Raw genomic sequence first — 26,061 nt, 5'->3', positions numbered from 1 at the left:
CAACTGTGGGGAGGTCCACTCGCAAAACCAGAGCTGAATCCAGCTGGCTGCTAGCTGATGTCCTGATGTGAAGGTGTTTCAGCTGCTACTCGCTGCTTTCTTCCTTTCTAGCTCTCTAGCCAATACCTCTCAAAGGAAACAGATGTCTTCTCTTTGCTTTGCTGCTGTCGTGTCTCAGAAGTGGTGAGAGTCTTGCCTGAGCCTGAGTGACAGCAGGGGTGGACAGCAATGTAAGCAGCCATGTTTGGGCAGCACCAGGTTATGGTGCTGTTTGCTGAAGGGTGATGTATCCTTGTGTCACAGCCTTTGCACTGGGAGTCACCCACCTATGAAGACAGTGTCCAAGTGTTTTCCCCGTTAGTGGTCCCCACTATGTGTTGGAATACCAGACCCATAACGTCAAATCAGGTGTAGGTGTACTACAGCCCTTCTCATTCCTGCTCTCTTTCCCAGGGTAAGAAATCAGTCCTGCATCTCCCACATGTCCTTTATAGAAGCCCCCCAAAGAAAGGAAGTCCATTCTCCCTCTTAGAGAGACTAGGAACAGTCTGACCCTGTCTGATGTGGAATCATTTAATTGCTGAGACTTTCCAGCTGATGTTGAAGTTAGATCCTGCACCCAGGCCTTTTTTGTTCAACTTAATTGTATTAGTGACCAGACTTTTTTTTACTGACCTGCAAGTATTCAGGCTCTTTATTTTTGAGTGCCTTAGCACCCCACATCAATAGCTGTTTCTGAAAGCTTTATTCTTACTCATCCTGGCCTGCAGATGAGATGTAGTAACATATAAAAGCTTGCCATATGTGTTTGTGAGAGTCTTGGCTTAAAGCAGTAACATAAATTCTGTGTGATGCTTATAGCAAACGTTGAAAATAATTAGCCATTGAAAGTGTCATGTTAGGAGAGTAATGAAAAGTAATCTTTCTTTAGATTTAGATCTTTTACATATGGATTTATGAAGTCTTAGTAGATGCCATGCTAGCAATTATTGTGTTATAGACATCACCTTGCTTATTTCTGTTCAGCTCAAATCTATTTTAATGGGCAGGATCGCTCATAGTAAAGAAAGTAGCAGTAACCCATCAAAACTGTCCCTTTTCTCACGTTTTCTTTCTCTACAAATTCTTAATAATTTATGGCTAAGAAAGCACAATGAGATCACAAATCCTTAAATCATAGACACCTTTCCCAGAGAACTCTAATTATCACCATCAACAGGCATTATTGTAGAGTTACTGCTATCCAGTGCTATCTAAGCTTGATTCTGATTGGCCATTTCCCCACCGTGGTGTAAGTCAGTGTGAGCATATGACTTCCATGGAAAGCTGAGTTCCTACTGCCTTATGATCTGTGTCAATCACTAGCTTCTTGAAAAACTATTAAACTATTACCCTAGTAAAATAGAATTTAAGAAATTAGCATAAACCACTAAGAAGTAATAAGCTAGCCATAAAAGGGGAGTGAAGATCAAATAGAAAAATAAAATGGCAATATATCCAGAGAATGAAACATACTAGATAGAACAAAAACCACTTTTACTGCTTTGAGTTTAAAGCAAAGTTGATTTTTTATGTAGCAATGAGAGACTTTGCTCCCTATATAGTAACTTGTCAACCTTGGTTCTTCCATACACAGATTTTGTGTTTCAAAGTTGTAACAGTGCTAAAATCTGGCTTGATGTTTTATTTCAGTATAGGTTAGAGACTTTCAATCAGTTGTGAAATTCAAGAGCCTTATTATTATTACTAAGTATTAGTTCTTACTTAAAGGTTAATATTTATTTGCTACGCAGTAAGCTATTTAGAGATGCACAAGAAAATCCATGTCCACCCTACAAGTACCAATGCTGTGATACTACTGAGCTGTCAGACAGCTTAGGACAGGGCACCATACTGCAATCAGGGCTGGGTACTACGTCACCTAGTGTCCATCTGCCTAGCCAGTGTCACTTCACCTGGCTTGCCATCCATCCAGGAGAGTAATCTGAATTACTGCACCCGAAAGACTGATGTGCACTGAGTGAAAGGAAACGGTCCCAGCATCTGTGGTCCTGCTTTTTATTTTTCTGTTATCACAGAGCTGTACTTAGGAAGACAGAATGAATGTGGTACAGGAATTTGTCAAGAGCATAAAGAACATGATTTCTCTATGACTGCCTAGGCTTAAAGTTCCATGTCCTTCAGTATTATATTCTGAGATCACAATTCATGAGCTCATCTCAATTCAGCAAGACATTTAAGCAAGTGCATAACTTCTAATGCACTTAAACTAGAAGTTTAGGCTTCAGTACTATTCTGGGATGCTTAAAATACTGTTGGCAGAAATAGGATGTATGTGCTGAGTTGGCATTTCTGTGTTTTAATTGTACTCGTCATCTACTTTTTTCATACATACCTGTCTCCAGGTCAGAATATCACTCAAGACCCATCGAGATGCAATCCTGTGCAATGTGCTCTAGGAAGACCCTGCTTGAGCAGGGAGATTAGACCAGATGTACCCACTATGGTCCCCTTCCAACCTTACCCATTCTGTGATTCTGCAATTCAACCATAGGTTTAGCTACAACCTTAGCTGAGGCCTACCCTCTTTGCTGTTAATTATTCCTGTTAAATATTCCTGAGATTTCTCCTTTACTCATTTTTTTTGGTTGTTTTTAACATGAAATTGTTAGACCCTTCTTTGTTAGACCTTTTCAAGCCCCCTTCTGTTCACACAAAGGAAGTGTTACATGTGCTTTCACTAATTTGACCCACTGTTATTTTGAGTTCTCTAACAAGAGACAAACCATCCGACGGAACTCAGCAGCATTACCTGCTCTCTCACGCAAGTGTTCATGGTAGGTGGACCTGTCCCCCATCAGTCCTCAATCATTTTGTTCACTTAACTCTTAATCAGAATGACTGTATTCTGACAAAGGCTGGGTAATGCAATCCAAATTATATATTTGTGAGATATAACATGTATATATTGGTGAGATTATGCATATATATTGGCGATATATATATATATATATACACACACATATATATATTCAGTCTTGTGACTATTGATTTTCATTCTCTAATGGCCTGATCTTGCTTCAGAGTGCTCTGATTCAACTACTGCAAGTAGTTTAATTGGTTTGTGTACCTAGAGTATCTATTTGAAGGTCCGTGTTCTTCAAGCATTAATGAAGAAGCCACAAAACATGAAGTGAGTGAGGCTGGGCATACTGCACTGAGTTAGAGTTTAGCATGGGCTGTAGCCCCTTCTCCCATGCCTTCCCTGTCCCCCTCCCTGCAGCAGTGCCAAAGGCAGGTGTTGGAAGAGTGGTAGGAGAGTGTGTAAAGATAGCAGGAGCCACTGAGATCTGTAAATGTGACACCTGGTGCCTCTCTCTCGCCCATAACACTCCTTCCCTGAGACCGAAGTAAGTGTGGTCCTGCATGGTTTGTTTTTGACAACTCTATGTCATTGTCACCGTCTTTGCATTGCATTCCCTCAGCTCTGTGAATCCCAAAGAGAGCTAATAGCATTTCACTGTCTGTCTCAACAGCTCTTTTTGGTGGCGGTGAACAGCGCTTTTCAGAGTCAGCAGATTTGAATACAAAAAATTTATCCAAAGTACTCCAATCTATCCTTTTGCACTTTTACCCTAGAGCTTCAGCGCAAGCTGTGTGACCTTTCCATGCTATGTCTCTTAATCTGTAACATGACAGTGGCTTCTAGAGGTATCAGTCTCCACAAGGCTGTAGGTATGTAATATGAGGCGGCCAAGGAGCCTGCCCAGAGAGACAAGCTTGCATAAGAGGATGGTTGGAAATATTATTTGTTTTACAGATGGGAATTTGAGAGGAACTGAAATGAAATGCTTTGGTGTGATTACTCAAGCTGTCTCTGGCAGGACCATAAGAAGACTCGTTGTTTATATCTTAGATTAATATTAATAATGTAACTAGCAATATTGATTTAATATAACCACAGTCCTGGCTACCATTTACAGTGCTAGTGATTCTCCAGGATAAGCATATCTCCTGCAGACTGACACTCCGTTCAGCTGGCCATTCTGCCTAGGCTGCTGAAAATCTGATAGCTATGAGCTGTTCTTGTCTTTGCTTAACTAGCCTGTTGGTGGACTTCTGGCACAGATGAGAGTAAGATCTTCCATTACCGATCTGCTGGGCACTGTAGTCCTTCAGCCTTTCAGCTTTCATTAACAGGAGTAATTAATCGTACACTGATGAGGCTTGTGGTGACTAAGCCCACTAGAGTTAGGGGAGCAGCATGTAGATGCTGGCAAGCCAATTGTGAAAAAATAAAGAGAACAGGAGAAAGAAGCCATGTGGACTTTTGTCCCTTTGAAGTGGGCTTTCTGTGCAGGTTCTTTAATTTTTCACTTCCTTATTTTGTTTTTTCCTTATTTGTTCTAAAAAAATTCAAGCCTTCCTTGCAAAGCAATTCATATGTAAAAAGTTTTCACATTGAGATTCATCTGATAAGGTCTCGGAGGGAACTTATTTGCACTGACAAGTTGGCAGCCAGACAACCTCTCCGTTTTCTAAATGAGAGTAGCAGCAGGACACCCCCTACCCTCTGCCTTTCAGTCCTGGAAGACAACCAAAATCCGGCCAACAGCTATTGGGGAGTCAGCTATTTAGAGGCTGCAGAAGTGTATGGACACTGGGAATGTAACATACGGTTTGCCTTCTGTGAGAACCGATACAAACAAGTGATATTTAGGTTGGTGATTTTCAGCAATGGGGGGTGGGAAGGTTGACCTAGCAGATGCAATTAGTTTGCCTTTATTTTTTTAGCAGGACCATTCCAAATGTGAAGTATTCTAGATGTATTTTAATTCTTGTCTGTAAAAGAGAAAATAAAGGCTAGATAATTTTCTCCCCCATTCAGTTTTATATTCTAGCATGTAACCAGTGTGGGATCACTTTCCTATTTTCTTCAAACATACCTAGATAAAGAGGATGAAGGTGCCTCAAAAGCCTACTTCCCCTCCCCACACACATTTCGTGATACAAGTGTCAGAACACCAGTGTGAGGACTCTTGGTCTTGTGTTAGACCACTCCCCATATTTATCCAACAAACATCAGTGTGCTGTGCATTTAATCCAGGCTACATATACAGCCTATTAGGGGAAACCGAAAAAGGTAGTATTCACTTCTGCCTTTGCCCTGAATAGTCTGCCAAGCACCAGTAAAATTACTTTGTAAGTGAGTAAGCTACTACCCAGCTGCAGCACAGCATCCATCAGAACACCTCAGGGAAACCGGAGCAGGATTTTTGTAAAATAAATGTTAAATTATCACGACTTGCCGTTAATCCATATTCACACAGTCCTGCACATAGCATACTGAAAGGGAGCATGCACCTTTACTGTCATGGGCAACATTACTCTGCTGAATGCTTCAGCTCTGGAGAAAGGCCACTTCTGCTTGGATGAGATTAAGTGTGTTTTTTAGCTGCCATTAATCTTGGTATTCCTTTAATTGCTGTTAAGGGCATTGGGAAGTTATTCAGTTAAGAAATCCTTAGCTGCATTGCAAGATCTGCAAAAAGTGTAGTATAGAGACGGTAATTATCATGGTTGCTTGTATATGTACCTAATTATACTTGTCTTCCAGCCATTCATGGGTAAAATGGTGCTGGTGGTATTTGAAAATATGTGGCTTCTTGTTAGCTGCATACTTGACCGATCATATGCTTGTGTCATGGCCAAGCACTCTGTTGAATCCAGTCATGAGACAGCAGGTTTTCTGCTCAGCATAACATCTGGCAGCTCTGCTCCACTTCTGCTTTGCAAGAGCCATGTTCTTGAAAGATGGGGAGCAGACAGTAGTGCTGATTCTGTGGTCTTAAAACTCGGACAAATTAATACAGTGTCCTGCAGAAGGCCAGAAGTCACTTCTTGGTCACACACATGGCACTGCAGGCTAATAGCAGAAAAAATAATGAATACCCTGCCTAGGCTCATTGTTTCTGTATATATTTATTCAGTAAAAGCTAGCATTTTAATTTTGCTGATTTATCTAGGTAAATGGCCTGTCTTAATAAATGCACTGGTGTGCATTTTATAGAAAGGTTTTACGATAATTACAGTGATATTAAAATAAGTTTGTTTTCCATAAAACACAAAGGGAAGCTGCTGTCTTCTGCATAGTTACCAGGTTATTTATTTTGAGAAGAGAAGTAAAGATCAGCCATATGCCTAAACCAGAGCCTAAACAACTGCCTTTAGTACTCCCAAGTACTGGTGATGGCCACAGCATGAGCCCACCTGCCTAATGAAGGCAGCTGGTAAACAACAAGCATCACAAACTTTTCTGAGTGTTCAGATGAACGTTTTTCAGGGGGGTACCCATGTGTCATGGTGAGTTCATGTGCTAAATTGGACAGTGCTGCTAAATTGGACCATACATGGGTGCGAATCTCAGTGGGAAAGCATGAGCTGGGATCTTTCTGGTCCAACTGCCAGTTTTCTGTCTTTGTTTGGTGATAATAGACAGAACACTAGAAATATGATTGATGTCTGTGATCCAGTAAATGGTGCCTATGTACAATATCTTTCATACCACCTCCGAAGAAAACAGAAGGCCCTTCATTATTGGAGAGGAGGTCTTTGGTCAAGGTAACCAGAGCAGTAAGTGTAATAACTTAAAGATCAATGTTTTACATTCAAAAATCTGTGCTGCTGTAAGCTACAAGAAAAAAAAAGGCAATTCATGGGAAAAAAAAAAAGGTAATAACTTAAGAATAAAGCCTGTAGTAAATTTACCAGATCAAAAAAATGAAGTATGCTGAATAAGCCCTTATTATCAATGTCAAGCCCAGTAGCATGTAAATGAATGTAATAGAGATGATGAAACTGCTTAAACCTTGGCTAATGCTCTTAGGACTGATAGAGTTGATGAGAAGTTGAAGTACAAAAGGTTTTTCTATAGAGCACTATCACTGCTGTTTTGGAAAGAGGTTATTAAGGGAAGCTAACAGACTCATCACAATCTTTTCTAACTAATATGACTGTTATGGTTAGAGCTCTAATGAGCAGCTAACATGGCAGCTCATGAATAAATTACAATAGTTCATATAAATTGCACCTTGGTGCTTAGGCTGATGGTCAAGGAGGTACATAGAAGGTAAAACTATAGGGCAGGCATAGCAAGGCATTGCTGAAGGGAAGGCGCTTCTTCCCTTTCTCAGTCTCTGCTTATGTTGGAGTGCTAGGCATGGAGGTGGATGAGAAATGAGAGCTCAGGGAACACCAGTGTGAGTGCTCATGAGCGACCTTCTTTGTCAAAGGAGGAGGAATTAAACACACATATGAGAACTAGGGCATTTTCTGAGGTGTCATAAATAAAATCAGGGAGGGGTGGGTAGGGTAGTCAACAGGAGAGGTTGTCTTGCAGGGCATGGAGCCAGGCAGCGCCAGTAGGCAGGCAAACACTTGTCAGACTGCGCACTAGGCTGACAACTTGGTATCAGAAGCTCCACCTGTTACAGAAGATAGAAGAAAACCTTTCAAACCCTGGGTGAGATGTGAAACGCTTCAGGTTGATGGCCACTGATGAAAGTCAGGAGGGACACATTTCCACAGGGACAGCTGTTGTGCAAGGAGACGCAAAAGGGAAAATTGAAATCTTTTTTTCAAATATTAGAAGACAGGTGAGGTGAGAAATTCACCTAGCAGGACATTTCATTACATACATTTTCCCAATCAAGGTTTCTCAGACCCATATAACAAGCAATCTTAAGTTTTTGAACTAGAAGCCTGGGAATTTGGGCTCCCCTTTGCTCAATTTCCTCATGTCCAGACTGGCCTCAAGAAAAGCACAGTTTCAAAACACAGGTAGTTAGATAGGAAAGCTTGCATTCATCTCATATGATGAAGCTTTAGTGTGGTTCAGCTGAAGATAGTAGTACAAATATGCTCTGGTGTTTAAAATGTAGTTCTGCAATTCTCTCTGTATAATTACCACTCCAGTCACCTTTCAGATCACAGATGCTATCCTTCACCTCCTTTCACTCCCATCTAAATAAAGTTTATGTGTGAAACCTCAGGTTTCCAGGTTTTCATACTACAGCGTGAAACAGCAATTAAGAGAAAAGGAAAACTCACTAACTTTTACTGAAGTAGAAATGCAAAGAATGAAAACACTGAAGGCATGCTGGGTTAGCATTGGGTGCTCCCATGGTTATGCAGGAGTTTTCCCTCCCCCTTGATGTTCCTAAGTCCAGTCGCAACTGCAACTCCTTAGTCTTGCAGTTTCTTTCTCAGCGTATATTTTCTCTTCTACAGACAAGGGAGGGGGCAGACTCGTGATGGAAGGGATATTGTCCAGTCTTGTATCTTGCTCTGAAGGACCTACTGGTGTTTTGCAGTGAGATGAGTGTAAACACATGTATCAGTAGAGCAGATCTTTAAATTACATACCAAAATCCTAATTTTTATTGCTGGGGCTGAGAGTTATCTTTTCTCTGTCTTTCAAGAGCAGCAGCATTGGTGAGTAAGATAGGGGTGACTGAGCTAGACAGACCCTTTGCAGTGTTCCAGGTGCTGAGGATATTATGAGTAGCTGAGTCATTAGAATCAAAGAATTAGAATAGTTTTGGTCAGAATGGACCTTTAAGGGTCATCCAGTCCAACGCCCCTCAATGAGCAAGGACATCTTAAGTTAGATCAAGGTTGCTCAGAGTTACATCCACTTGACTTCTGCTGGCTGGAAAACTTTATTTTTCTCTTTATTTTTGGTAAGGGTCCTGGATTTTTGTCAAGTGTCAGAAGAGAGAGGATCAACTGCATGGCATGAGGACAGAAAAGAGAGCAGGAGGGAGCAGCAACAGGAAGAATTAAGGAAGGGATACTGAGTATGGTCTGTCTCTTCTGGGCTGCACGGACGTGTGCTACAGAAGTACATGAATGTTCTTGCAGGAGGCTAGAAAAGGAACAAATGTGAAGACACCCTCAGCTTTATGTGTGAAGAGCTCCCTCACCAGCAGTATGCTTGTGCTAAGCCATAGGTGCATGTACACAGAGGTACTTACACACCCGTTCCTCCCTGTCCCGACTGCAGCTATTCAGATGAGCACTGATCAAGAGAAGATACAGCTCTGGTACAGCCTTTTCTTTGGAAGGAAAAGAAAAAGGCAGAAATTAAACTATTCAGATTCACTAGGTGAGAGTGGAATTATGGAAGTACTGAAATTGAAGCAGGTTGTGCTTGTTTTTTGGATGAATAACTGTGCCCGTATCACTCTTGTTTTTTGTGTGTACCTGTACAGCATGTAGGGGATCAAATGAAATAATCACATTGTGTGGGATACATACTTAGTGTTAATACCACTAGAGTTCAGCATAATTCCTGCTTTCTTATTGCAGAATGAGGCAATCAGATCTAAATTATTTTAGAGGGGACTAGAAGAAAAATAAATATTTGCATGAAACCATGTGAGTGTATGGTGTGCACTCTACCAGGAGGAATTCGTGCCGTTAGTCCCTTGAATAAGAAGTTTGATGGCTGCTTTTCCCTTTCAGAAGCAAGGAGGGATTCTGCTTTTCTTGTAGAAGCTGGTGTAGACAGCTCTCTTTTTCTGTTGGAGGCAGGTAAATCTGTTAATTTCATTAGCATGACCATAAAGGCATGTGCCAGCTCCTGACACAGAAGGTAAAAAACCTGGCTCAAGGTTGGTGCTGTTTGCTAAGCAGTCAAATGGCAGCATAGTGGAAGGTGCTAACCTCAATTTGCTGCAGGCGAGGCATGTGAATGTGGGACACATTCACATTTGAATCTAGCAAAATAGTTTGGAAAGGCAAAGGTAAAGCTGCAGTGGGCATGTAGGGAAAAAAGTACAAAGGGGGAGAATACTGTGCAAGATGAATGGGAAAAAGAAGGAGAGAGTGTATTGATTTCAGGGGTATTTTGCATTTGAATGCTGGAATTTTCCAGACTGCAGATCAAACCAACACTTGGAAACATCTGCATGTATGATTCCAGCTCCCAAAATACTCTTATTGCAAGAGCTGTTAAAGGCCTGTTGGTATCAAACCCTCTTTCAAAAGAGGATCCTTTCCAATATTTAGTCTAAATTCTTTACCTAACACTGTAGTTGCAATAGGTAAAAGATATGATATCTAAGTTGATAAAGAATAATGTGTGAATTATATCATTCCTGCCCAGGTGAAGCCTCCCATCCATCCATCCACCTTAGCCATTTCCTCTGACAGAGGACTGCATCCTGGAAGGCTGAAGGTTTGAAGCAACAAAGCTTCAAAGCTGAGAACGTAAAGCTACATCTCAGAATATACTCTGTATGTCATGAGTAATGATTAGTTGCAATATTATTTTATTTCATTTTAGTTTATTTTGATACGTCTTGAGAGAAGCTTATTTTCTTTGTGAAATCAGTCTCTGTTTATTGTAGGATTTATTTTTTAAAAATTATTGATAAAAATACTAAGTATTTCAACTGTCCTATTGATAGGTTTTATGTCACAGGTATCAAACCATGAGTCCATCAGTTTGCATTGCTTCCCCTGACCTCTATGAAATGATTAAAAAGTATGTAAATGATAAACCCATAAAAAATTAACTAACTAGAAATCAAAATGAAACCTCAAACTTGTAAACAAATATATCACAATTCTAGTGCAAAAAGGTTTACATATTCTTCTCAGTGGAGGTACTAATCAATTTTCATAAAAATGTTCATTTTGTCTAAGTAAATTTTATTGCTTTTTGACTGGCAAAATTGATGCAGAAGTCTGAATCCCAGGGAGATTTATTAGCCTTTCCTATTTGAAAATTATGTAAACTAGTAAGCAATTATAAATGCAGTCATTTATTTTGAAGCGAGAATTTTTTAGAGGAGATGTGTAAGACAGATCACAGCAGACGTGAATAGTTATTATTGATCTTGTGCATTTAAGAAACCCAGCATTTGGTGGTAGATGAGCCTATATAGTTCAATATCTTGACTAAGATAGTGTACAAGGGAATATATGCATATGATATCATCTGTGTGGCATGTAAGTTCTAGGACATAAATCTGGGTTGCAAAACACATGTTTATGTACAGCTTGTTCATCTGTTAGCATATGCTTTCCTGAACCTAAATATTGGAGGATTTTGTCTGCTTCTTTGTTTGTTTAAAGTTATTTTTTCAGGATGATATCTATGTTGGATACAATTGTAAAGGTGAGATATGTATCATACGGATGAATTGTACTAGCCCATTCCATCCAACATCATCTCCTAAAGGAGGAATTGTGTATTTTTATGCCTAAATATCATGCATTCCTTTTCAGCAACATTAAATAGATCAAGGCATAAGGAGAGACCAAAACAGAGAGAGGTTGTCAGGAGAGCTCTGTAGTCTTTTGCTGTCACAACACAAGACAGCACTGATGAGTTCCTTGTTTCGAACTAAAAAAGGCTTGTTGCTTATTTCTATCTAGAAAACAAAGCTAAATCTATATGCCTAAAACTGAAACAAATCGTTATTAACCTCACACAAAAGACCTAAATCATCCCATTGGAGTTGTCTTCTAGCTCACTTAGGAGTAGCAAAGATCTATGCAAATGTTGAATATTGCCAGGCTGAAATTACTGAGAATATGTGTGTGTTACTACTTACATGTGTGCTGGTTTAAAAGTGGATGTGCAGGTCCTGCCTCTTCATCATCATTTGCTATACGGACTGATTTAGTCTTTGATTTCCTTTTCTGGACAGGGGCGCTGCTATTGGTTTGGGTTGTTCTTCTGGCTCCTCGATGGTTTGTGTGGACACGGTGCCGGTTGATTCATTTCTTTCTCCCTCTGACTCACTGTGGTTTGGGTGGACGTGGTGCCTGTGGATTTGCTCCTTCTCTCCTCCCCCTGACAGCACTGTACCATGTCAAGTAGTGTCCGGTAGGCAGTGGCCAGGGCCCAGCAGGTTGCTGTGAGCTGGCCATCTCTGGAGCTGCCAGAGCATTTTCCCTTCACCAGTCTTATCTGCTAACAGGATCCTGCAGTTGTTCAGGGTGAATTTCCAGATCATTGGAGGAGAAAACTTCTCCAAATACTGCTGATGTCCTCCCACTTCCCGTGCCACTCAGCATTATCTGCTCCCAGGGTAGGCGTCCAAACAACCTCCCTAGAAGGCCCTGTTCTGACCCTAAACATGGTGTAGACAGTACAGAGCAGACAAAGCAACACTAACAATAACATTATACTGTCCTTAACATCAAAAGGGAACTCAATACTTTCAAAAACGGTGTAGCAGGTCTGAAGGGGAAGAAGGAGGTGAGAGGCTGGAAACAACCATTCCCCCCTGTTCCCCCAAAGGGCTGGGTGCGATTTTTAATGAGCCCCAGAGGTAGCAACCCAAACCAGGACAGGCAAACAGGACTGAATACACATTTACAATGAAACTCATTGCTTCTGATGTTATGATGACATAAATATAGTACACTAATAAAGCAATTTGGATCCCCTCCCTGGTTTTAAAGAGAGCATCAAAACAGGCAAATAGTTCCCCATCTGTGGAAATATGAACAGGCTCAATACAACATCCACGTGAATGCATCAAACAACATGGTGATCAGGGAGTTTCTATATCCAAATAGACAAATGCTTAAAATGAAATTGTGATTCTGATTTCTCTCTCTCTGCCCCACGCTGGGCGCCAAAAATGTACTGGTTTAAAAGTTAACCAGCAGGGGAAACCAACCCAACTCAAAAGTGAGATTACAAGTCAGAATAACAATTTAATAAAATAATACAATAAGTACGACCACACGGACAAGCAACCGGCCCTAACCACAAAGCCCAAATGTACAACCCAGCACCCGGGGCACAAACAAAGCGGTGCTGCCTGGGTCCCCCCTTGAGTCCAAAGCAAAGGGAGAGGGGAAAAACCTGCTGTGGGAGAACTGCTGCAGTCCGGCCAACAGTGTGACTGCAGTCCAGCGAGGGTGGTGGTCTCAGCCCGGCTGAGAGCGGTGAGCTGCAGTCTAGCTGAGAGCAGTGAGCTGCAGTCCTCCTCTGGATCCCATGAGTGGTAAAAAGGTTCGAAACTCCAGGTTTATATACTCTCCAGTTCAGGCAGGAATGTTCAGTCCTCCCCTCAGAGCAGGGAATTCCACAAAAGGGTGTTTAGTCCTTCCCTCAGAGCAGGGAATTCCATAAAAGGGTATGAGGATGTTCATTCCATAAAAGGGTCTGAGGGTGCTCAGGAACATTCCCCCCCCACCTCGCAGGCCTCTACTGACAACAGTTTCTGGGAAAATGGCATGGAAGGCTATAGAATACACAGTTTTGGGCTACACCCATCCAGTGATGAATCGGTCCCAGTTGTTCTAACTAGGACAACATGGAAGATGGTAAAGAGCAGAATGATAAATCGATCCATTCCGTAAGACCATGGAAAGGCTGCTGTGGTTTTCCATGAAATCTTAAGGGTGAGGGAGAGAAATGGAGGGAAGGAAAACAAAATAAAAAGAACGGCTTTTTGAACTTCTACTGGTGCGCTTGTGGTTATAGTGAGCAACAGTACTTGCTGGGGGATCGGTAGAGATCTCATGACCAGCCTATAAATTGTAGTGGCTCCCACGTCTTTATAGGATGTTTCTACTTCTTCCATAAGCCTAATGTCACCTCTAGCAAAGTAGATAAGCAACCTTTCCTATACAGGTACTGCATCTGCTTTAACAGATGAATGCATATGTCCAAATGCTACTTTCATTCTCTCCCTCTTCCTTTGCCATCCGTCTGGCATGTTGAATTTTATGCCATCAAACATTAATTTCTTCTTCAGAATTTCATAAGAGCTCAGCCTGATTTTCACAATTTTTTCACAACTGTATGAACTTCCCAAAGGATCTAACTTACCAGGGCTACCCTGCACAAATTTCATCTGAAACCTCTGCTTATTTTTATATAATAATGTCTTACTGTCAGTGCTAAAGGTGGCTGAAAGGGCTGAGCCTTCACACAGAAATACATTTCACTATAGAAGATGTAAGCTTGAAGCACCCAGTGCTGCTCCCACATCACAGAGTCTTGACTCTCTGCTGTTGTGCACTTTGTGGAGCCATTGCCACACTGGACAAAGCAGGTATAAATCATCCTGAACCAGATTACCCTGACTGGGCACAAGGCTGCAGGAAATTAAGGTCATAATTTAAAAAATTTGTGAATGTGTATTTAAGTATCAAAGAATGGGAATAGTTATGGGATGTTCAGTTGCACCTTCTTTCTTGTTTGAACCCTCAGCTTTCCCTTCTATAATTCAGGGCTCAATAGCACCTGCCACCTCCTTTTACCATCACATTCATGTGCAAGTTCATCACCTATGAATTGTCTTCCATAAAAAAATTTCATCTAGGCTTTTTTTACAAGAAGGTTTTCTTGATGTTAGATGCCACCCAGTGTTTTATGGGAGTTATTTTATGAACTATATTTCCTGAAAGCTTATTATTCTACTTTTCTCACAGAAGATGTTTTACTGTTACTGACAAACAAGATTTCATACTTAAACATCATGGTCTTTATGATGAAGTTTGAGTCTTCCACACTGTAACAACTTTTCTCTGAGAAGTTCAGACAGACTTTCTGGCTTTCTGGCTGCCTGATCTTGTGTAATATAGCTTTATTCTGCCTATGCTGATGAGTTTTTCTGAGAGACGGGATTGGTAAGGTGACCGCTACTTTTGGGATGGTTTCCTATTCTTGAAGCATTGTGCCAATGCATTGCTCAGCACTGGATGCATCAGTACAACAATCTCACATAGAATATAAAAAATGCTCTCTGTGTGGAGTCCTTGGTGCTCTGTTGCTTTTATCAGCAATTTGTGCTAGGAAGATACAGTGACTCCCTTCTTTCATGTGCTGAACAGTTGTTGCATGACAGAACTGCCCCTAGGCTACAACTGCGGAATGGGGAAAAGGGAGAAAAATGATGGCTCTTGCAAAATTTGGTTAATGTCAAAGGATATCAGGAGTGTCTGAGTCAGATATGCATGCTTGCAAACATAGGAAGATGTCCTCCTGAATAAAATTACAGATGGCAAGATGGTAAATGTTTTGTTAGGATGTAACTAACCAGCTGGATGTGTAAGGGGAGATCCTGTATTTGTGATATGTGGTCATAATTCATGCATTAATGTTTGGCTACTTCATCAGCTGATGAATTTCTGCTTGCATGTTAATTGCACATGATGCAAGTTCCTCTTATTCTAGCCCTTCAGTTTCACATTATAGAAATCAGTGTTGCAGTTATCAGCCAGAATATCTTCCTAATAAGTTAATATTTCCTCTCCTATAAATGAATCTGGCATATTTCTAGTTAGGTTCTTTCCAATGGAGTGGAAAGGCTACTGTGTCAATACCTGTAAAACACAGGCAAGATGGTCAGATAAATGCCCGTGAGGTATTCAGCAATTTGCTTACAAATCAGGATTCATTTGAAGGAACCACTTTTTTATAGTAAGGTTGCTCATTGCGAATATCACTGCTTTTTTATTGCTGGAGATGTTTAAAGCTTTGTGGCAATTAGCTGGGATTAAGAGAGGAGCAGTCATTACTCACAGCTGCTTTGTCAAGTTTTCATACTTCTCATCAGTGTTTTCAGGTGCACATTCTCTTGAACTCTTGGTGAGGAGAAGTGGGAGTTTCAGCGCACCCTGCTGAGCACTGTATGAGTCAGTAGCACACGTTACAGAACTGTGTGCAGAAAGTGACTGAGATTTCCAGAGATGACAGTCAACGAGTGCTGATTATTTCAGGAGTTATCTTAATACATCATTATGATCTACTTGCATTTATCTTGCTTGAAGCCAAAATGGGAGTATTGGCTGCTTCTTCCAGCAGCCTCCCCCACTGCTCTCTTTTTGCCTTCCCAGAATGGCTTGCTCTTCTGGGACTGGACACCAATGGACACCAAACCACGTTTATGGGAAGTACCAGCTCATGTGCTGGCTCCAGATTCTGCCTCTAAAACCAGCTCTTCCTAAAACTGTGTTTAGTTTTTCCAAGATGCACACTTCAGTTTCTGGATGAATTACTGGAGTTTCTCTTATTACAGTAGGATAGCAAGTAGCAAGTGTAATACTAGTCTTTCATTGATTAAGCAGCAGCACACTGGCATTAGCTCAGCTGATGATCTAAACTCCACTTTATTGTATATATTTGATGAGATCCTGGATTTCTCTATCACTTCTATTAGCTATCACTTTCCTCTGTGGAAAGATAATACGTGTTATCTTTAGTTAATTACTCTTTAGATACCTTAAGCATATGCCCAATTTCCAGTCATCAGTAGCGCTAGATGCATAATTCAGATTATAAGAGCACTGATGGAATATGTCTCTGTTTGTACATCACACCGCAGGTACTCTTTTGCCAGACTTTTAGAGGACTGCAGACCTCCATCTTGCTAGCATATCATCTAACTGCTTATCAGTCCCACTCTCAGTCTCCTCATTATTTCAGTTGCACAGCTACAGTAATTAGATTCTGTATTTTTCAGACTTCAAGACTACACTAGACAGGGACACAACATTCTTTTGTCTATAGATCTTGATTTTCGCTTTGTATTCCAATCATTATTTTGTTCAAAAACAAGATCAGGTGAGGTTCAGTCCCTGATACAAAGCTGCTTTGACCAATTTACTGACAGTAAACTAGTACACACTGAGCATTTAATTAATGTTTAATGTTCTATCTAGACCAAAACAATGCCTGAACTGTATTGCATCGACTTTCACAACTCGCCACCTTTCTGGGTGTGATTGCACTTACATGCTGGTCCTGACCACGATATTTGTGAAAGATGGCAAAAAATACACAGAAATTGATGCTCTGACTATGCACCTGCTAGAGGTGCTTCATAAACCTATGAATTGTCTTTTTATAGAGTTTGAATCATGGAAATTTTGTATTTTTCTTGTCAGAAGTGCTACAGACTTGACCCCATTGCAAAGTGTTTTTAGCCCAGTTCTGGCAGCTCAAGAGGCAAGAAGTGCATGCCCAGTGACTACAGAGAATGGAGGGTTTCTCTCCATCGTTCCTGTTGCCTCCCAGATCGCTTGCTCCTTTATGTAGATATATGGATGTATGAGGGTGATTTGTTTATCTGATCCTAATGCTGCTAAATCTGCAGACATCACATTGAGATCCTGTTGTGTTTTTTTGGAACAGAACAGGTATGCAACAAAATATCACCTGCTCCAATCAACTCATCATCTAAAAATATATCTGGCTTCATGTCTAAATCTTAGTGGTCATTCTGGGTAACTCATTCAAGATTATGTGATAATGAATAGCCAGTTTGTTCCACAGAATTGCCTATAGGTGTTTAATTGACAGAGTACCTATGCAATGACTTAACTCCCATTAATTAGTATGGTTCAGTTATATTTTATGCTTTTGGTAACATACTTCAGTAGTCATGCTGCAAAGGATATAAACAGTGGGGGTTTTGAGTAGTTTTGATCATTATAGATGCAACATTAAGATTTCTGGTGTGTATGACTCCTGAAAGAATTATGAAATGGGCAAGTTACTGAATGCGCCAGCTCTGGGTGTTATTTGAAGCCATTGTTTTTCACATATTTTTATGTGCTCATGCCTGCATTTTCTCTATTCTTAACTGGGTTTACTGGAATTACTGCCATGCATGAAACAGTGTTCATGCTGTGGCCAACAATGAAGAAGCTACAATGGGTTGGTGTGTCTTGCATGCTTCTCTTGGGTCTCTGCTGTTGGTCACCTTGGAGACCTGGACTGGCCTCACAATTGCTTTAACAAGTGGCAGCTCCTATGTTTTCTGCTTCATGTGTAATTAGTGGCATTTTTTGAATAATTTTTTGAATAATCTGTGGTTGTTCTGATGTGAGGCTTTTAACCAAGATGATGATAAGTTCCCAAAGCTTCTATATTCCTCCAGGGATAATATTTAATGTTTCATTTGGAAGTTTAGCAAACTTCATTGCAGTTCACGAACAGTGGTATGAAGAAAGTTCCAGAAGGTGGATGACTCTCCTAACTCTTCCCATAGCTGTACCACAAATAGATACTCCAAGAGGACTTAGTGCTTGTTTGCAGACTTTTAAGACAGAAGAGTACTGAAATACCTCTAGAGATCATGGAGCATCTGTAAAGTCATATTTATCTGAAGCCAGCCAGCCCTAATGTATACTGAACTCTTCAGCTTTCCTCTTGGCCCTGGGCAATGACATGAAATAGTGCTGGGTATTAGGATTTCACATATTTTTTGTTAACACTATTGACTCCAGGTGAAGTTTTAATTCTTCTTCTTTAGCATCAGCTTCCCATCTTTAAAATACCCTTTTAAATGTTAATTAATTTGTTGTTAAACTAATAAGAATTGTCTGTGTATGTACCACAAGAGACAACACTCCCATTTTCAATTATTCACCAATAGCCTTTTCCTGTTACTAGCATCTTAGTCTTTCCTTGTATTTCATACCAGCCCCTGCTACTGGGTAGTAATTTGGTGAGCCCCAAGAACCAGCACTGCCTGATATCTTAGGGATTTATGCCTTGTGTTGAATGAGCTGGTGTATAAGAAGATGCAGAGTCCAGACTCTGGTGTCTAATAAGAAGTGTGTGTACCTCCAAGCTATACTTAGTGGTGTCAATGTTAGGTTTTCTCTCTTCTGCTCAGTTAACTATTCACAATCAATTTGTAGGAAGTATTATCTTTGTACTCTCTGCCAGATTAAATTTAAATTGGATCAGTGTGTTCAAACATTACTGATGGGGGGAGTAGAGAAAGACACACAGTCCTTGGCTTCCTTATTCTTTTCTTACTGTCTTTTAAAGACAAACGCCGACATTCAACTTCAGGTGGGTCTGCTTTATCTGTGGATGGTTAATAGTAATGATAATTTGCACTATGTCTTTTTTTTTTTTTTTACTATCTCTGTCAAATCTCATGCTTTGGGGAATAAAATTTGTAGGAATCATGAATAACAAGTAGATAATTCATTATTCATATCTGTCTGCAGGGAAAAAAATGTCATAGAGTGGGAAGGTAGCTGGACCAACTTTTTGTAATGAGTCGATGAAAGGCAGGAAAAAAAAAAGCAAGCTCATGCACCTGCCTGATTCCTGTGCCTTAAACAATGAACATATTTCTTTTAAGATTATTTGATTTAAATAAGTCATGTGAATATGATAACATGCCCAAGATGCTTGGAAGTATAAATTATCATGCAAATTCACATTTATAAATTATATACAGAGATATCTACGGATTCTTAATTTGACTAACACTCTAGTCAATTTGAAAATGAGATTTTTTTTGTTTGAAAACCTTTTTATTGCTGTAAGTAGCTTTCTAAGATAAAATAGGATAAGCAATGAAAAAGAGCCTGATGCGGAGCTACAGACTGAAGTTTAGAATAGAATAGGAAAAGAGAAGAGAGAGAAGAGAGAAGAGGTGGAGAAAGAGCGGAGAAGGAGAAGAGAGATGTAAGAGAAGAGAAGAGAAGAGAAGAGAAGAGAAGAAGAAGAGAAAGAGGAGAAGAGAGAAGAGAAGAGAAGAGAAGAGAAAGAGAGAAGAGAAGAGAGAGAGAAGAGAAGAGAAGAGAAGAGAGAGAAGAGAAGAGAGAGAAGAGAGAAGAGAAGAGAGAGAAGAGAAGAGATTTCAGTTGGAAAGGACCTATAATGATAATCTGTCCAGCAGCCTGTTTTGAAGTAGTTGTTATTAGAGTGAGTCAGATTTAACTCCAAAAGCTGGCAGACTACAGTATAAACTTGGAAGTAACTTAAATCTGAGAGTACTGTAGAACAGAAATCAATTTTGAAGATTTCATGCAGAAAGACATAATTAAATCTCATGTCTGAGGGAAGGCTCCAGCTTCTCGGTGTGTTCATGTCTCTCTGCATTACAGAGATGCAAGTGCTTCTCCCAGGACACAGTCTGCCATTTTAGGAAAGGTGCTTACCTAAGTTTAGTCTGCGAGATAAACCAACTTAAATGAAAAAATTGTGTGCTAGACACATCACAGTGTCTTTTATCTTAACATTTTAAAGGGCTGGGAGTTTAGAGGTCTGTTTTTTGAAACAGTGCGCTGTTCTAAGCTTTCTTCAGGTCTTACACGATTCTTAACATGGACTGTTCCTTGCAGTAACCTGTGGTAGTAACACCCAGCATTGTGTCTGCCACCAAGGGAAAAACTGTATGTAATGTAGTGGGCAGGCAGGAGAGAAACTGAGGCATGAGTAAAATGGCCAACTACTTTATTTGTGTAGTTTTAGTTGTAATTTACCCCTAAAACTCAATTATATTACCAGTAATCTTATGAAATAAGAGGACATATGAACATAATCAGATTTGACCACAGAGGTTAGGCTGGATAAAAGTCCAGACAACAGAAATTAATCCTTTCATGGTTTGTGAAAATGCATGTTCAGATTCTTAGATCTGACTTCAACTATTCGGATTTATATCCAGGGTCAAACCAGACTGATCTGCAAAATCTCTAAAAGGAAATAACAAGTCTAAACACTTTAGATGGGCTTTTAATTTACTAACTGGAAAGCTGTTATGCAGTGTTAATAGGCTAACTATATTACAAAAAAGAGGAGGAATAAAATTACAGAAGTAGCAGACAGAAGAGGTACAAACGTTACCTTCATTTTGTGTTACTCCTATGATAATCTAGAGATCAAAGTTTATATATACAGACTGCCAGCCAAATAAATGTTAGTATAGTAGGTAAACGCTGAAGACTACAGAGTTGAAACAGACAATGAAAATAAATAGAACCCTTTCAAAACTGATAAATACTGTTAAGTACTGTGACTGGTAAGTAAGTTTTACTTCTAAAGAATGTGAAAACAAATTGCCATGGTGTAGCTCGCCCCCGGGGAGGTTTTTCTGCTGGCTCCTCCTGAGTTCCTTCACAGCAGCACCACCTGTTGCAGGTTTGCTTCAGCACACACAGCAGGAAGCCCTGCAGCCTCACGGTACAACGCTGGAGGAGCATTCTGTAAGAGAAGTTTCTCTATTGTGCAAATAATTAAGCAGTGGTGATGTTTTGCCTTTAGGCAACAGTATTACCATAAAGTAGTCATCAGTAATACAGGTGGATATGAGGAAATAAGAAACCATTTTGGGTCATAGGATTTAAAGTCTCACAGAAGAGAGACAGTTCTTTTGAGCTTTTGGGGAGAGCTGAAAGCCTTCTACAGCAGGTTTTCAGTCTCCTGAACCAGCAACTTGGCCAAGCAAAGTTTTATTGTTCAGCCATGTGATACTTTTGGCTTTGTAATACAGAGATCTGTATTCCTCCTACATACCATTACCCTTGCCTCCTTCCTCTGGCCCTGCAGCAGGACTGGATGACTACAAAGTCTGTAGAGAAACAATGTTGGTACCAGTGAAGGTACTGGTGTATTTGCTAGAGTCACTATAATGGGTGAAAATGAAATATAAACAATTGCCCTGTAATCTTGATTCCTAATTAAGATTCTTTTTCAAATAAAAGAGATAATAAATAAATCCTGGTATAATCTTCATCTTCTGAGTGTCTTTTGCTTCTTTACCATGTAGCACTTCATTCTGGCACTCCTGTGAGAGACATGGGAGGACCAGCATGCCTGGCAGCTCTCCCTCCCCAGACTGGCTTCCCCCTTGCAAGTCTCCTGCACTCATTTAGATCTCTCTGCTAAACTCTGTAAAGTGTAAGGAGAGCACAGCTCCTTTGATGATCTTGATCTAAATAGCAAGTTGTCATCTGAAGTAAAAGAGAGAGAGTGTAGCAGATGAGAGAGAAGCAATATGCTTATTTTCTGGGCTAGTAATGCTGTTATTCTACCTGTGTATCAAGCCCATACACAAATAATTGGAAATTTGCTGTCTTAATGGCTGTTGGGATTTTTTATTGTACCTCTGCCACTGTGTAGGTGAATGTGAAAAGGTTTTTGCACATGTATATATGTATTTTTGGTAGACACTGCACAGCTAAAGCCTCTTTTAATTTTCTCTCTAATTTATTTTTAAATTTGTAACCCCCCAGGGGTAAATCCCTATTACATGATGTAAAACCATCTCTTCTACAAAGCAGCTTATTTGTTGATTTTTAATTTGAGCCAGCAAATGCAAAGCTGTAGCTTTTTTTCCAACACTGAGAACTCCTCTGTATATTAACTGTCAAGTGTGTGTCTCACTGCAAAATTAGTAAAAAATGTAAAACTTAAACCTATCATTCTAGAAAGAGCAAAGAGAGGGTTTGTGTGAACCATATGTTAGACTTCTGAATCTTGAAACATTCTTAACAGGCAATTTGCTTTTAAATCTATATTACAATTGGATTAGACTGAATGTGAAGACTCACATTTTTAAAAGCTCAAGTGCTGACAGAAGTTAGGAGTTTGTTTTTTGAAAGGGGATCTCTATCAAAAGATGACAGTGTCTGAAGATGGCATTAATCTGTGCACTTACATAAATTCATGTTCATCGACATCAGTATGTTCTTTACCTCACTGGAAATGTTGCCCATAAACTAACTGGCACACCTTATGGTTTAATGTTTGTTTATATGACTTGCTGGAAGTCTTAGTCACAGACCTATTGTGATAATAACAAAAACAAGTGATCTGACAGAATCTCTCTTCTCTTAACATTCAGTGGGAAAGATGTTTGTTTTAAAACACAGTATCTCATTCTAAACAATTCAGGTTAAAAAAACAGCTTTAAAATGCCTTACCAGCTAGTTCAAATTTAAGCATCTACATTTGGTCCTTCTGGCCTACAATGCTTACAACTCAAAAGTCATGAATTAGTTTGCTTTGAGTAGTCATCAAGGGAAATAAAAAAACTCCAGATTGTCTCTTTTTTTGTTGTTGTTTTAAGAAAGTGTGATGCTTTTGTTCCCCTCATTTTTTTTAATGCAAAGGTAATGTTTATTTCTGTTCAGGATGTAGGCCCTTGCATGAAGTTCTCAATTCCCTCTGCTTCTCCTTTTAGTCTTCCCGAGTTAAGTCAAGGCTTCCCACTTATCTCCTTAACTACCATTTCACTTCTCTTTGTTGTCTGCTTCACTAACAGTGCCTGCCATCTGTGATTGCTGTTCAGAGGTCCTGTCCTGCTGGCAGCTCCACACCTTCTCCTGGTTGTCTTACACTGTTGCCTTCTACAGGGTCACTTTTGCAAAAGTGGGACATTTGAATATGGTGACTTTATTTCACATGTCAAAACCAGAACTCCACCTGCCTCTTCTTTGCTTTGTCCATAGCACTGGACTAATAGTCACTGCAGATGATAATCTTCCTTGTGCCTATCTCCCTAGAAAGTTTCCCACTTTAAAAGTGATTCATTCCCTTCTATGAATTGTGGTGACACTGCCAAACAAATAGTGAGCAGTTAACAAATAACAGTCCCCAGATTAACAATGTTAAATATGTATTGTTTTTTTGTAGCATCATAGAATTGTTAAGGTTGGAAAAGACCTTTAAAATCATTGAGTCCAACCGTTGACCCAGCACTGCCAAGTCCACCACTAAACCATGTCCCTTAGTGCCACATCTGCACACCTTTTAAATCCCTCCACTGCTTCCCTGGGCAGCCTGTTCCAATGCTTGACAACCTTTTCCATGAAGAAGGTTTTCCAAATGACCAATCTAAGCCTCTCCTGGCATAGCTTGAGGCCATTTCCTCTTGTCCTATCTCTTGTAATTTGGGAGAAGAGACCAACCCCCACCTCACTACAACTACAACCTTCTTTCAACGTGGTCTTGTCTGCAAACTGACTGAGGGTGCACTTGATCCCCTTGTCCAGATCACTGATAAACATATTAAACAGAACTGACCCCAGTACTGAGCCCTGGTGAACACCACTTGTGATCAGCTCAGATGTACCCTCATCGGTTCACTGGTTTTGCTAAAGCTTGTAAATCTGCACAACTGATATGTAAATGATAAACAATAATAATAATGTGGACAGAGGGACCCTGGTCAGAAACCAGACCTTTCTTACACTCTAAGAGGCAGGAGATGCAGCAAGGGAGTGGAAGCAAAGATGAAATATGTTCCACTGAAAAAGTTGCATCTCCTGTACATGACTTTTTTCCAGGAACAAATTTTCTAGTTTATTTCTGTCATGCTAAATGTCTGTACATACTCTGCTTTCTACTGGGCAAAACAAAGACGCTTGCTGTGAAGCTAAACAGTGTTCTTCAGAGCTGTACAGTGCCTGCATAAATTCATTTTGGTGTCACTTTTTACTCTGCCCAGCCTTCTCAGCTGAAACTGATCTTTTGCAGTTTGGAATATCTTGGAGCTGTATTTCAAAGATAAGTTACTAAATTTTTGTCATTGGCAAAGAAAAGGACTGAGAAAGCAAAAGAGAGAACTGTGTATGTCAGTTAAAATCGTAGAAGATTTCATTTCCGTTCCTGGAAACACTAACTTTACTCATTAGCCTGAAGTCATAGTCATACATTCATTTTTAAAGCTAACCTATTTGGCCACATCTGAGCAGTACAGTGATCTGTGGTTGGAAATTGAAGAAAGCACTGGCAAACCAAAGGCACCAAGAGTCCTTAAGTTGTATCCATAGTCCATGCTAGGATAACCTATTGCCACTGCAGTTCTTGAGCCTACTGCTTCTTTCTGCTTTTGTAGGTACCGTCAAGGTCCTGTTGTAACAAAAACAGATTCAGGTGGGATTTTTACTGTTTGAAGAAAGACTGCAGCTTGATGTCTTTGTTTTTTTAACTTTCTCTTTACAGTTAAAATGAAAAATCACTCTGAAATGTTAACCTCACTTTTCCATTACATTGATGTTTTCCAGTTGATGTTTTAAAGGCACTGTCTGGGCAGCATAAAAATTTGAGATATACTTTAAATACCTGTAAAGGATATATCTGTGTGGTTTTCATAGGAATTAGGACATCTAATCTCAAATGCTTTTTTGAAAATACCTCCCTAAATAAATTTAAGAAATAAGATCCAAAGTATTCCTCTTTCTGCATGCTTAAATTATTGTAAAAGAACATAGATGTAGTCATAATTCACATCTGAAAGATGGGATTTTCTTTCTCATGAGTTCTTCTGTTAGTTGGTGTAACAGGGAAGTGTGGTATGATTTATATTCAGTGTCTTAAATATTAGCCTACTCACCACCTTGTTTCTGCTATTTTTCTACTGCTTCCTGACAGAAAAAGAGTAAAAGAGAGAGAAAGAAAAGAAGAGAAGGGAGGGATGCAAGGAAGGAAGAGAGGGAGAAAAGGGAAGGAAGACTTTTTAGTGTTTACAGTTTTGCACTTGATGTCATTATCACTGTAACAAATAATTCGGTTGTTGTCTAATAAAATCCCACTGGAACTGTGTATATGTGAACATCTGTTAATGAAAAAACATGAAATGATTCAGATGCTTTGTTCAGGTAAATGCCCATTCAAGTCACTTAATGGGGCTAAGATTTAACACCTAAGATTTCTGAATTAACTTCTGAAGTAATTGTCTGTTATTCTGTGTTTGAATCTGTAAGATCTGAGATACCTGTGCTATAGAGAGCCTGCTGTTACTGCTGTGGTATGGCAGCCCGTATATCACCAGGTCTATTTGAACAAGAGTGTGAAGACACTTGTGATGAAGGAAAATGAAGGAGACTTGGGAAGCCTGAGCAAGTTTTGATGGGAACTGACAGTAATGTTCCTTTTCTTCTCTATTTTCCATCACATTATGGGCATGTAGAAAGGATGCAGCAACATGAACAAATCTCCAAATAGCAGGGTTTTCTTTAAAACTTTCAAAACTGTTCAAATACCGTTTGTGGTACTTTGACAGTACAAGTCAACCCTACTTAGATCCCATTTTAAGCTACAGACACTGAAAGACCTCCAGTCATACTGTGTTCAGTCACACTCCATCCCCTTTCACAGTGGTATCTCATGATGTCTGGAGTTTACTGTAATGCAAATAAGTTACAGGTTTGCCCACCCTCACTAATGAGCTGTTTTCTTTTGAATGGAGAACAATAATAATCCCTAGCCTAGCATGAGGAATGCTTTGACCTTTTGAAAGTTGTGGGTTTGATCTGCAGGCTGTATTGTAC

The 26,061-nt window shown here is 39.9% G+C and overlaps 1 protein-coding gene across 1 annotated transcript in view; it reads left to right on the top strand.

Annotated features, from left to right (window-relative positions):
• The window catches only part of SLC35F1 (solute carrier family 35 member F1), a 232,808-nt gene that overhangs the window by 159,253 nt on the left and 47,494 nt on the right, over positions 1–26,061 (top strand). The gene's annotated exons all lie outside the window — the stretch shown is intronic.

The sequence above is a fragment of the Chiroxiphia lanceolata genome, chromosome 3, assembly GCF_009829145.1.
Source record: "Chiroxiphia lanceolata isolate bChiLan1 chromosome 3, bChiLan1.pri, whole genome shotgun sequence".
Classification (NCBI taxonomy): domain Eukaryota; kingdom Metazoa; phylum Chordata; class Aves; order Passeriformes; family Pipridae; genus Chiroxiphia; species Chiroxiphia lanceolata.
This window is presented reverse-complemented; position numbering and strand designations above follow the sequence as displayed.